At 41.4% G+C, this 12,431-nt stretch overlaps 1 protein-coding gene across 1 annotated transcript in view; it reads left to right on the top strand.

Moving 5' to 3' along the window:
• Window positions 1–12,431, top strand: part of BMP3 (bone morphogenetic protein 3) — a 65,087-nt gene that overhangs the window by 23,054 nt on the left and 29,602 nt on the right. The window lies entirely within an intron of this gene.

Here is a 12,431-nt window from a genome sequence, read left to right as displayed (position 1 = left end):
ATAAAACCGATTTATTAAACACCCTTTAGGTTGTAACCTGTACTTTTTATTTTTATGCGGGGAGTTTCTGGGGAAGGGAAAGCAAATGGGCTTGAGAAGAAAAGGGGAAGGCCCTTTCTGCTTTACCATTGTGCTGTACAGCACACCATTGGGAACTGAGTTATAATGCCGGGAAAACAGGGTTTAATGATGGAATGCTGGGGCAAGCATGCTGCTTTAATATCTAATTTCAAGTAGAGCAAATGATGACTATATAACTAAATAGCCCTCATTATTGCATCCTTTTCAATAGCTTGGCAGTCCATAAAAATGTCAGTATAGTCTCAATAAAAGTGAACACGCCACATGCTTGTTCTAGCCTACTGATGCACTGGAATGCTCCCTTGAAACATGAATGTTCGTTTGTTGGTGGTGATGTCTGTTCTCACAGACCTGGCATGCTTTTTTAGCCTACATTTTCACTTCGGTAGTAAACTTGTGTCGAGGGTATTCCACTTCTCAGTGCAGGTGGTGGTGGTCATGATGGAGACCTCACCCAGTTGAATGCTCCTCCATGCAAAACATCCATATATAGAAAACAACCATGTCAGTCAGAAGGGCAGCTGCCTGCCCTTCTTCCTGACATGCTAGCTTTCTATGTGCAGAAGCTTTTATATAATTTATCTCTGTATGGAGGAGTATTCAATCATGTGAGTCTTCAACTTCAGTAGTGGTATAACCTAGAGATGTGAAGGCCTGGAAAAAAATCAGGGGGAAGCCAGTTTTCCTCCATTTTTATTTTGTTTCATTTTTTCCCAGTAAAATAATGGGAAAATTCAGGGGAGAAACCCAGGGTGTTCTTTTTTCCATTTTTTATGGGTCCCCCCCCAGCCTTTACACCTCTCAACAGCCTAGACATAGCTTTTCCCACTTTACAGAGAAGTGGTGTCCCAGTACATCCCTGCCTGTGTTCTTTGATGCTCCAGCTTCACCACCTCCCATCATCCACAGGCCTTCTGTGCCCTCAACGGACTCTGCTCTTTCTCCCTTGCTGCCCCATCGGGTTGGAACCGCTTCCCAGAACACCTGTATGGTGTAGCAGTTTATTCAAATTCTTCAGATTCTGACTTTTCCATGAAACCTTGGGCACAAAGCCCTTGTCCTCACACCCTACTGCGGGGACAGGTAACCTGTGGCCCTCCAGATGTTGCTAGACTACAGCTCCCATCATTCCTGACTGCTGGCCAAGGCTGATTGGAGTTGGAATCCAACAGCATATGGAGGGCCACAAGTCCCCTTGCCCTGTCCTGCTGTAACTAACTCTAAGCCAATGTAACTAAAGCATATTCTTTCTGAATATAACTGAAGGGTTTCCTTTAAAAAGGATATTTTAGAACTGGAAAAGGTCCTTGAAAGGTTATTGTAGAGTTGGGCAACCAGAATAAGGGGATAGAAGACTTCCCCTATGAGGAATGGTTGCAGCATTTGGGGCTTTTTAATTTAGTGAAAAGGTAAGAGGCAACTTGATACAGGTGTATAACATTATGCATGGCATGGAAAAAGTGGATAGAGAAAGGTTTTCCCCCTCTATCATAACAGTAGAACTCATGGACATTCAATGAAGCTGAATGTTGGAAGATTACAGTTTGGTCTCTGACCATAAATAAAAATCAATCAAGATTAAAGTACTTCTTTACACAGCAAACTATGGAATTAACTCCCACAAGAGGCAGTGATGGCCACCAACTTGGATGGCTTTACGGAAAGATTAAACAAATTCATAGAGGATAGGGCTATCAATGGCTATTAGCCACAATGGCTGTGCTCTGCCTCCATAGTTGGAGGTGGTATGTTCTGAATACCAGTTGCTGGAAACGGCAAGAAAGGAGAATGCTCTTCGCACTCAGGTCCTGCTTGTGAACGTCCCATGGGCACCTGGTTGGTCACTGTGAGAACAGGATGCTGGGCTAGATGGGCCGCTGGCCTGATCCAGCAGGATCTTCTTACGTTCTTATGAACTTTCCCTAGTTACCCCTACCTTCATTTCCTCTCCTTCCTCTGTTTTCCCTGAGTCATTAGCTTCTCAGGTAGGGACCTGTTGTCGTGTGCTCTGCAAAGTGCTCTATATGCATGCAGATAGCACTATATACATATAATTTATTTATTAGGATATCTAGGTAAAGATGTAACACTACCACAGTAGCAAACAATACAGTGACCATCTGTACTGGTCTTCTTCCCTTGGTTTTCATTTATTCCTTTGTACAACCAAATAAGCTGTGATGCACATCTTGAAATAGCAAGACGTTCATTACTTTTACATCAGTGAGCTCTCTTTGCAAACATTTTTTCCTCGCAAATGGCATTTTCTGCCAGCAGTAGTGGCTGGCAGGCAACTGGCACAGCTGTTTTAAGGGAAAGGAAGGCTTGCCCAATACATTTTGATGTCTGAGCCAAACAAGAAGGTGCATAGAAGCCAAATGGATTGGCAGCCTGTCTTATCTATCAGCTGAATCACTGGCGATGAGTTGGCGATCTCCACCACAACTGAGGGTAGGAGGCTTGAGACAAGGCTGTGTGGCAGCAGAGGAGAATGGTTGGAGGCCTGTTGCCTGCCTCATGGTAGGTGGGGAAAAAAGAGAGGCAAGCTCTTGGAACAAGAGTTTTACGCCTTGAGAATAGTGTTGTGTGGTGCTTTGGTAAAAGATTGTTTACATGCTTTTTTGCTCTTCTTTGGAATTTGATAGAACAAAGAGATTAAATGGCTTCACAGCTCCCGAAGAAAGAGACTTTATATCCAAAACACATACAGCAAGTAAATAAATCATCTTCATAGCACTGGAGCTTGCTAATCTCCCCCACCCCCGGTTATTCAGTGCTTTTCGCCTCTTTGCTCCTGCCTCATGGTAGAGCCAGATATGAGAGAGAAGAGGGAGTGAAACTGGGCACCGGTCAGGAATCAGCTGTTGCTTCATTGCAGTCCAAATATTACTAAAACAATTATAATATTAAATTTTATTTCTATTATGTCTTCATTGGAAAATCCTATCTTGCAAAAGAGTATCCAGCAAAATATTAATTAACGTCCAATTTTACTGCCTTGCACCATTGGGAAAGGCCAAGAGGAAGCAGGATTATTCCAATGTCTTCAGCTAGACATCCATTTGGGCATTTCTTGCTTGCTCCAGGCCCTGCCCACATAGCTGTGAGGTTCGCAGAACATAACCGCAATAATATTTGTAAGGAGGGAAACCCATATTGGCCCAGTTTGCATGTTACATAGTTTTGTGTGAATGAGCAAAAATGTACAGGCTCCCAGAGAGGAGATTGTGTCAGCCTTGCGCCTCCCTGGTTGTTTTGCTGCTGTGCTGAGCTAAGCCATGGTTTAACTTGGATTCTTGCATTGAGCAAGATTTGATGGCTTTGATTTGATGAATTTTGATTTGATGGATTTGATGGCCTTATAGGCCCCTTCCAACTCTACTATTCTATGATTTGCGTGTCATCCAAACCAAGCCTCATATCGTAGCTCTGTCCATATTAACCACGAGCTGAAACCAAGATTTGTCCTATGGTTTGCAGCTCATGGTTTGTATGGGACAGCTAAACCATGAGGCTGGGTTCAGATGACATGCTAAGCCAACCTATGGCTTAGCTCAGTGCACCAAGGAAGCAAAGTGACTGGGGAGGAGCAAAGAGGCTCTAAGCCAAAATATTGTTGCTCATGTGTAAGTTCTGAGAAACTTTATACAAAAGCTACATGGTCCTGCAACTTCTTGTTCCCCTTTTTCCTGTGCGAGATAATCTTCCTCTTAAAGCAACAATTATATTTTCTCTAGCATGTATTTACATGGGACCCTACTGGAACCATGGTAGAGTTCATATATCTTCCCATGTGTGTTATCTTATTGAATTGTCTTATCCAGTTCTACTTCCCACTTTGGGTACAGTGATAAAGCCACATTTTAAATCCAGTTTTAAAATCACCCTTTTTAATAAAATGGAGAAGAAAAAGGGGGAAATACACCTAAACAGGTGTGGGGATCCTTTTTTTTCTATGAAGGCCTCTTGACCAATGGGAAAAGGCACTTCAGAGCCACATCCAATGGCTGGTGGACGCAGAACCAAAAGGGGGCTGTATTACAGGACTGTATAGCTCTGTTTTACCTCTCTGTGTGCGCATGCTCAGGGCCACTCAAAGGGGAGGGGGCAAGATGGACATTTGGGCTGGGCCTTAATCTCAAAGGTGGGGGGCTCAGATTTGGACACCTGTTAGTTTTTTTTGTCATTTCATATGTTTTGCAGTTTGGTGTTATGCACATCAGACCAAAATGTGACACACATCCTCAGCTAGAAAAGGCTAGTATTTGCTAATTTTTTAAAAAAATCAAATTATGTCTCTCACTCTGTGTGTGTGTGTGTGTGTGTGTGCCTTATTTTGTTTTTATCCAGTGACATTATTTTTTGTTATGTTCAGGGGCCTCAAAAAAGCTGTAACTGGCCCAGACATCTCTGCCTGTGCTACTTTATCTGCATGCAATTAGGCTAAGGGCTACAGGTTCACCACCACCAAAGGGTCCCAACGTTGCATTACCTAAAGCAGGTGTGACCCTCCAGATGTTGCTGGACTACAACTCCCATCAGCTCCAGACATCACAGCCAATGGCCAGGGATGATAGCAGCTGTAGTCCAGCATCATCTGGAGGGCCAAAGCGATCATGACTATTTATATATTATAAATATTGTTATCCCGACTTTCATCATAAAAAATGCCCAACACAGAATATTTGGTGCCTGTAGCTATAGCTCTTGGGCATGCCAGTCCATACATAACTATCTGCAGAATCCAGTGGAGGACTTTTCTTGGGCTATACTATATAAAGTGATGTATCCATGGAAATGTATGCTTCCCTGCCATGTTGGACAAACAAGCAGACAACCCCTCCCTCTTTTTAATTTTAAAGTGGGGCATCATTTGAACATGCACGCCCCCACCTGGAGCCTAATGCGGAGAGGCCTTGCCACTGGATTCCATTACATGTATAAATGGAGGGTATGCTGAGGTGTTTCTTGTTTTCCTACAGAAGGACAAGCAGCTTCCAGAGAAAGCTGAAATGCTCCTAGCGAGTGGCCTGGAGACCAGCCCATCACTTGCCTGTCTACTCCCCTTCCCTTGTCTTTTTAGTTTGTTTGCCTGAGGCAGCGTTGGCTGTTTCTGTCTGTCTGTCTCTCCCACATACTCGCACACACTTTTTTAATTAATGTGAGGTACTTTGGGAGACACAGTTGTCTGGAAAGCAGGAAAAAAAAAACAGTAAATAAATGAACTGCCTGCAATGTTTCCTAACGCTTGTTTATTTATTTATTATTTGATTTATATCCCGCCCAGCAGGAGCCCAGGGCGGCAAACAAAAGCACTAAAAACACATCAAAACATCATAAAAACAGACCTTAAAATACATTAAAACAAAACAACTTTAAAAACATTTTTAAAAGCTTTAAAAACATCTTTAAAAAAGGGTTAAAAACATTGATGATGATGATGATGATCATAATAAAAGCAATTCCAACACAGACGTAGACTGGGATAGGTCTCAACTTAAAAGGCTTGTTGAAAGAGGAAATGCTTCCTAATTCTACACTCCTAAAACTTTCCATTGGCACACTTTAATGCAATACCAGTATCATGCACCTATAATGTTTTTATATTCTCGTTTAGAAATAGTTGACCTGCTTCAGCGATCAACATGCCCCATCCTGAAGTGTTTACTTTGCCAATGCCAAATTGGGCCAGTATGAGGGTGTTTTTTTTTTCACAAACAGAACTGCCCCCACTATTTCCTGATATGGAGCTGGATATATTCTGTGTATATTCTCACAAAGCATATGTGAAACACATGTGAAAATGGCAATCGGGCGTGTGGTGGTGGGGAAAGGGTATAAAGCAATCATTCTGCAAAAATCTGTTCACATCCATCCATCACTCCATCATCACCTTGACACATTTGTCTCCTGGTTAAGCAAAATCAGCCCTGTGCCAATATGGAGACAGAATCAGCCATGTGAAAATACCCCACATGGCAGGGGGTAAATGAACAGGGTGGGATACAGTAAGGAATGAAGAAGTTATACACTTGCAGTAAGTTACTTACTTTTAACACTGCTGCAAATAAAAGTCTAAAGAAATTCTATATTCAGGGATCATCCTATACCCATGCTGATTCTTTCAGTAGGGTTCTAGTTGTTTAATGCACTTGATTAATATCTACACTATCTTGAAGACTCAAAGCAGGTAAATATATTTGTAAAAATTCCTATTAAAATCAGCCAAGACCCAGTAAAGCTTTAAAAAAAACATTATAGATTAGTTCCCAGGTTTAAAGCTCACCCAGCACCAACTCCAAGCAATACTTTGTACTAAAGAAGGGTAGGAAGCCTGTAGCTCTCTGGATGTTGTTGGACTACAGATCACATCATTCCTGAGCATTGACCAGGATGGCTGAAGCTGATGGGAATTGTTGTCCAAGAACAACTGGAGGCTGCCACTTTGGATACCATGGCCGAACTCCTACTGCACTACTATAGTCCTAATCTACCTTGCTGTGTGTTTTTATTTATTTATTTTTTAACAGAGGTCATGCTAACCAATCAAGGAGTTTTTAACTGAATGAATAAATGCAACTCTGGGCTCCATTCTCACTTACTTACTTATTTACTTACTTACTCACTTACTTACTTACTTATATCCTGCCCTTCCTCCCAGCAGGAGCCCAGGGTGGCTTGATTCTTGAAATCAAGTGATTTTTTAAAATAAGCTATTTTCTCTCTGTTCATAGGGTTTTCGTGGCAAGAGATATTCAGAGGTGGTTTACCATTGCCTTCCTCTGAGTTTGGATGCATCTTAGTCTAGTGTCTCAGCTTTGACCATTCCGCCTTGGGTGCCCCTGCTAGGAGTCTAGGAAATCAGAAGAAGGGTAGGACTGGGGAGGGCAGCTATTAGAAAACTAAAAAAGGTCCTCAAATGCAAAGGTGTATCACTGAACAGTAAAGTCAGGATCATTCATACTATGGTATTCCCGATCTCTATGTATGGATGTGAGAGTTGGACAGTGAAAAAAGCGGATAAGAGAAAAAACAACTCATTTGAAATGTGATGTTGGAGGAGAGCTTTGCTCATACCATGGACTGTGAAAAAGACAAACAATTGGGTGTTAGGACAAATTAAACCAGAACCATCACTAGAAGCTGAAATGAGGAAACTGAGGTTATCATACTTTGGACACATCATGAGAAGACAGGATTTACTAGAAAAGACAATAATGCTGGGAAAAACAGAAGGAAGTAGAAAAAGTGGAAGACCAAACAAGAGATGGATTGATTCCATAAAGGAAGCCGCAGACCTGAACTTACAAGATCTGAACAGGGTGGTTCATGACGGATGCTCTTGGAGGTCACTGATTCATATGGTCGCCATAAGTCGTAATCGGCTTGAAGGCACATAACAACAAAAAATTTCTCTCTGGTCTTAAATCAGTGGTGGGGAGCCTTTGGCCCTCCCCAGATGTTACTGAACTACTACTCCCATCAATCCCTGGCCACTGGCTGTGCTTGCTGGGGCTGATTGGAGTTGTAGTCCAGCACGATCTAGAAGGCCAAAGGTTCTCGCACTCCTGTCTTAAACTGATTCTTGGGCAGTTAAGTTAAATCCCACTGAGTTAGATGAGACTGACAAGCAAGTATACCTAGGGTTGCTGCCTTGATCTGGAACTTGTCACATGTTAATGTTGCTAATGCAGAAATAAAAAAGCAAAAGAGAGCTATTTTAAATTCAGCTTGTGTTCCAGCCAGGTATAGGCATGACATTAGAACTACGGACATAGGAAATGTAAAAAAAGCAATTTAAGCATCACTTATGAGAGCAGCCTTAATCTTATGGTTTGGCTTCTGGGTCATGTTTTCTACTTGGGCTGCTGTCCATAATTTAAAAGATGATAATTAGCAAACTGTGTATCTGTTCCATTGAAAAGTTATTTTTCTCCTGCTCTTCCAGAGTTATGGGCATGTGTTCCTTTCTGCTTTTGCTAAATCAAAGCTAATGCACATCAGAGCATTTGTGGTGACATCTAATAACCAGCTTGAAGGAGTTCCCATAGCATCGCTAGCTGAAATGCAGGAAAACAGTGACATCTATTGATAAAGAGTAGCAAGTTTTAAAATATCACAAAACTTGCTTTGAATAACTTTAGGGGAATGGTTTTAAAAGTAGAATATGTCCCTCCTATTTCTGCTTCATTTCATAGGTTTTTCACAATGTGCTATGACTAGAATTGGAGAAAACGTGTCACAATCTTCTGGCAATTTCCACCTGATTTAAGTTCAACATGAAATTGGGCAATCGTCATAATGTTAGTAAAGAAAACGACTCCTGAGTACAGATTATTATTTTGCTACTCACCTACACCTGAAGTATTCTAAAATCCTAGAAGGATGATACAAATGATTAAGCTATTCAGGGGTGAGAGACTTCACCCTGGGTTATTTTGATAGGCTGTATGGGCTCACAGTTTTTGTAAGAGGGGTGATAAAGTTATTAGACATTGCAGAGCACTAAGGTTGTTTCCAAATGGCACTTTCCTCTACAGCTGTTTTAATGCTGTAGTTCTGAGCTGGAAGTTGGGAGGTACCAGCTAAAGCAGAGATTTTGTTCTATAATTCCTGGTTCAGGCAGCTCCACTTGCACTGATCCCATTTTCCTTTGGGGTTATTTATTTATTTATTTATTGCACTTGTTTACCGCCCCATAGCTGAAGCTCTCTGGGCGGTTTACAGCAATCAAAAACATTAAAACAAATATACAATTTAAAGCACATATTTTAAAAACAATTTAAAACACAATTTTAAAATTTAAAACAATATAAAAACAATTTAAAACACATGCTAAAATGCCTGGGAGAAGAGGAAAGTCTTGACCTGGCACCGAAAATATAACAGTGTTGGCGCCAGGCGCACCTTGTCACAGAGATCATTCCATAATTTGGGGGCCACCACTGAGAAGGCCTTCTCCCTTGTTGCCACCCTCCGAGCTTCCCTTGGAGTAGGCACCCAGAGGAGGGCCTTTGATCTTGACCGTAGTGTACAGGTGGGTTTGTATCGGGAGAGGCGTTCCATCAGGTATTGTTATGAGAAATCACCACAGCAAACAGGCTCCAAGTGACTAGCAGTTATCAGGTGGACTCACCTACCCACTTACCATCAAATGGCTGCAATAACTGCTTCTTAATATGCTATTTTGAGGAGCCGAGGTGCTTTTGATGCTCCACTCAGATGCTGGAACTGACCTAAAAAGCTCTACCTTTCTTTTCCATCTGCAAATCCCAGGGGGGCTGTGGAACTCTGACCCGAGTGCATGTCTGGAGGCAGTTTTGGAGTGGATTGGAGTATGCAAGCTAAAGCTTAATCCAGACAAGACAGAGGTGCTGTGGGGGGGACATGGGCTGATCTGGATGGAAATATGTGACTGGTTTTGGAAAAGGGTTGCACTCTACCTAAAATACCTAGTTTGTAGCTTGGGGACTTCCTGGACTCAGTGCTGTCTGTGAAAGTACAGATGGCATCTGTAACTAGGTGTACCTTTTACCAACTTAAGGTTATAGCTGAAATCAGACCTTGCCTCAGTTATCTATACTCTAATTACATCTCGATTAGACTACTGTAATGCACTCTGTGTCCTATTCTTAGAGTTACTCATAACTCTGGGTGTTCTGGATTATACTACTAAATTTTAAGGCTCTCCGTATGAATTTCTATATGCTGAGATATTAACAATATTCATAATGATCTTACCCTCCTCCTACTTTTACTCCAAACCAAGAGGCAATTATTTAGCATTTATTTTGAAGACCCTGCCTTTCAATTGAATTATTCTCAAGGTGGATTACAACAGGTTATAATCATATTACACAGAGTCAGTAAAAAAAAAAAAAACCTCACAAAGGCTCAGATACATGGGAAGGATCCTCACTGGTTGAGCATCTGCTTTGTATGCAGAAGGTCCCAGGTTCAATCCCAGGCATCTCAAGATAGAGCTAGGAGAGAACTCTGTCTGAAATCCATGACAGCTGCTGCCACCCAGTGGAGACAATACTGGGTTAGATGGAGCAATGGTTTGACTCGATATAAGGCAGCATCTTTATGTTCCAGTTCAAGTTCCCTTAGTCTTCTGGCTGATGGGACGGAGCATGCTTCCTTTTGGGTCTGCAGTCCGACAACAGCTGACAGGTGGAGCAGAGTGTGCTTTTTAGCAAGTGTGGAAGGAAGGGAGCTCCTTTTCTGGCCAGTGGATGGAGCCAGGTTGGTCTTGCCCATCCCATGATGTTCTTCCTGTGAGGCTGAAGGTGTCAGTCAACAGCTCACGTGTTGTTAGGTTGAAGATTTTAAGAAGATTCCTTGATCTTCTGTATTTCTCAGCAACAAGGTGACAGCGCTATTGAATATTATACACCACACGGCCTATACATCTTCCAAAAAGGCAAGATTTTTTAATGTGTCTCTTTATTTTGTTTTGTTATATTTGACTTAAGAGCTGAGCAATTTCCAGCTATTAATTATATTTTATTTACTTAAGACATTTATATACTGCTTAATCCTTCACATTTCTAAGAGGTGTACATAAAAACAAAGCATATAGAAAAATGAAACAATTTTTAAAATTGAAATTTGTCATAAAGCCAAACACTAATTTGTTTGCTTATTTATTTAAGGCATTTATTATGTTATAGGATAACTTATCTGAATTCTATGCATATAACTTTCCAGCATCAGGGTCAGTGATGGAGTTAAATTCTGCTGCATCATTTAGATTCCAGACTTAAAGGTCTTATGGGATTTCCCCTTTTTAGATGGTATTACTTCACTTACTTTAAATGCAGTAAGCTAGCCGTGTTCTGTTTGGGACTTCTCCTGCTCATTTTGCTAAGTAGGGCCCTGTACATCTGCCCCATAGTCCAGCCCTGACCCTAATGGCATCACTGACCAGGGTGGACACGTCTATAGTGGTGGCTGGTGGCTCCATGTCAGTGGGGCAGTGGAATCCACTCTAGGTTTTAGTCTCAACTTTCAAGGAGTGGATTCCACTGCCCCACTGACATGGAGCCACCAGCCACCATTGCATGTATATAGATATACTTTTCCTCCCCCCCTTTTTTTTTAAAGGGTGGTGAATATGATTGTCTCACCTTATGAAGCCTAGTAATCTCTTCATGGATTGGGTATTGAGTGCAGATTTGCAGGGCCATTGTGCAAAAGGCAATATTCACTAACAATCCTATGCAATCCTATGTAATATACTGAGAAGTATGCCCCATTGAGTTCAATGGGACTTCCTCCCACCTAAGTGTGTATAACAGAGATTCCCAAACTGTGCTCCATGGCATGTATGTGAAGAATACTTACAACTTGAATTCTATAGAATTATTTGGAATTCAAATTGTAGTACAATAATATACAATATAAGAAATAAATTAAGCAATAAAAACACAATTAAACATCATACAGCATCTAGCACAGTGCATTAAAATTGCTACAACAAGCAGAACACACACACGTGCGCGCACACACACACCCAAGTCAGAGCTTGGAAAAGTTACTTTTTTGAAGTACAACTCCCATCAGCCCAATCCAGTGGCCATGCTGGCTGGGGCTGATGGGAGTTGTAGTTCAAAAAAGTAACTTTTCCAAGCTCTGCCAAGCTAGGTGAAAACAGAATTGCTTCATTAAGGCAGATAACTCACTACTTAGATCCCCATGTTTTCCCTCTCTCTACCTTTAGGTGTCATATTACTACCTTCCATAGTTCCAATACACTCAGCAGGACTCTTGTGTAACCAAAGAGAACAAATAGGGGGACCCCCTGTTTTAACCCTTCAGGAGTTTTCACAAACAAAAGGCTATTTTAAACATTCAAAACCTGCATTTGCTGCCTCATCTAAACGCAACAGGAAGCTACAGCTACAACTGGGTGACTCTGTCAATTTTGGTTTTCAGTTCTCCACATTTGCACATCAGTTTCTGATTATTATAATTATTATTATTACTAGAGCTCTTTTTGTAACAGTACTCACCAGCACCTCCTTTTTGGTGCCCACAGCAACCATTTTGCGCTGGACTCCACAGCACTTTTATGAATATACGAGTACCTGCACCTCTTTTTTTTAACCAAAAAAACCTTATTGTTATTATTATTACTACTATTATTAAAACTCTGCATGAACATTCATCAGCGTTTTAGTGTGCATTTCTCCCAATACTCACATTGTTGTATGCAATTTTGTCTAATACGATGGCATTTTTCTACGTTACCTTTCACTCATGTATGCATTTGTATGCACTTACCCCTAATACACACATTTTTGTTTGGTTGGAGAACTGCATTGTAAGATTCAGAGAAGTGCGAT

The sequence above is a fragment of the Rhineura floridana genome, chromosome 9, assembly GCF_030035675.1.
Source record: "Rhineura floridana isolate rRhiFlo1 chromosome 9, rRhiFlo1.hap2, whole genome shotgun sequence".
In the NCBI taxonomy this organism is placed as follows: domain Eukaryota; kingdom Metazoa; phylum Chordata; class Lepidosauria; order Squamata; family Rhineuridae; genus Rhineura; species Rhineura floridana.
This window is presented reverse-complemented; position numbering and strand designations above follow the sequence as displayed.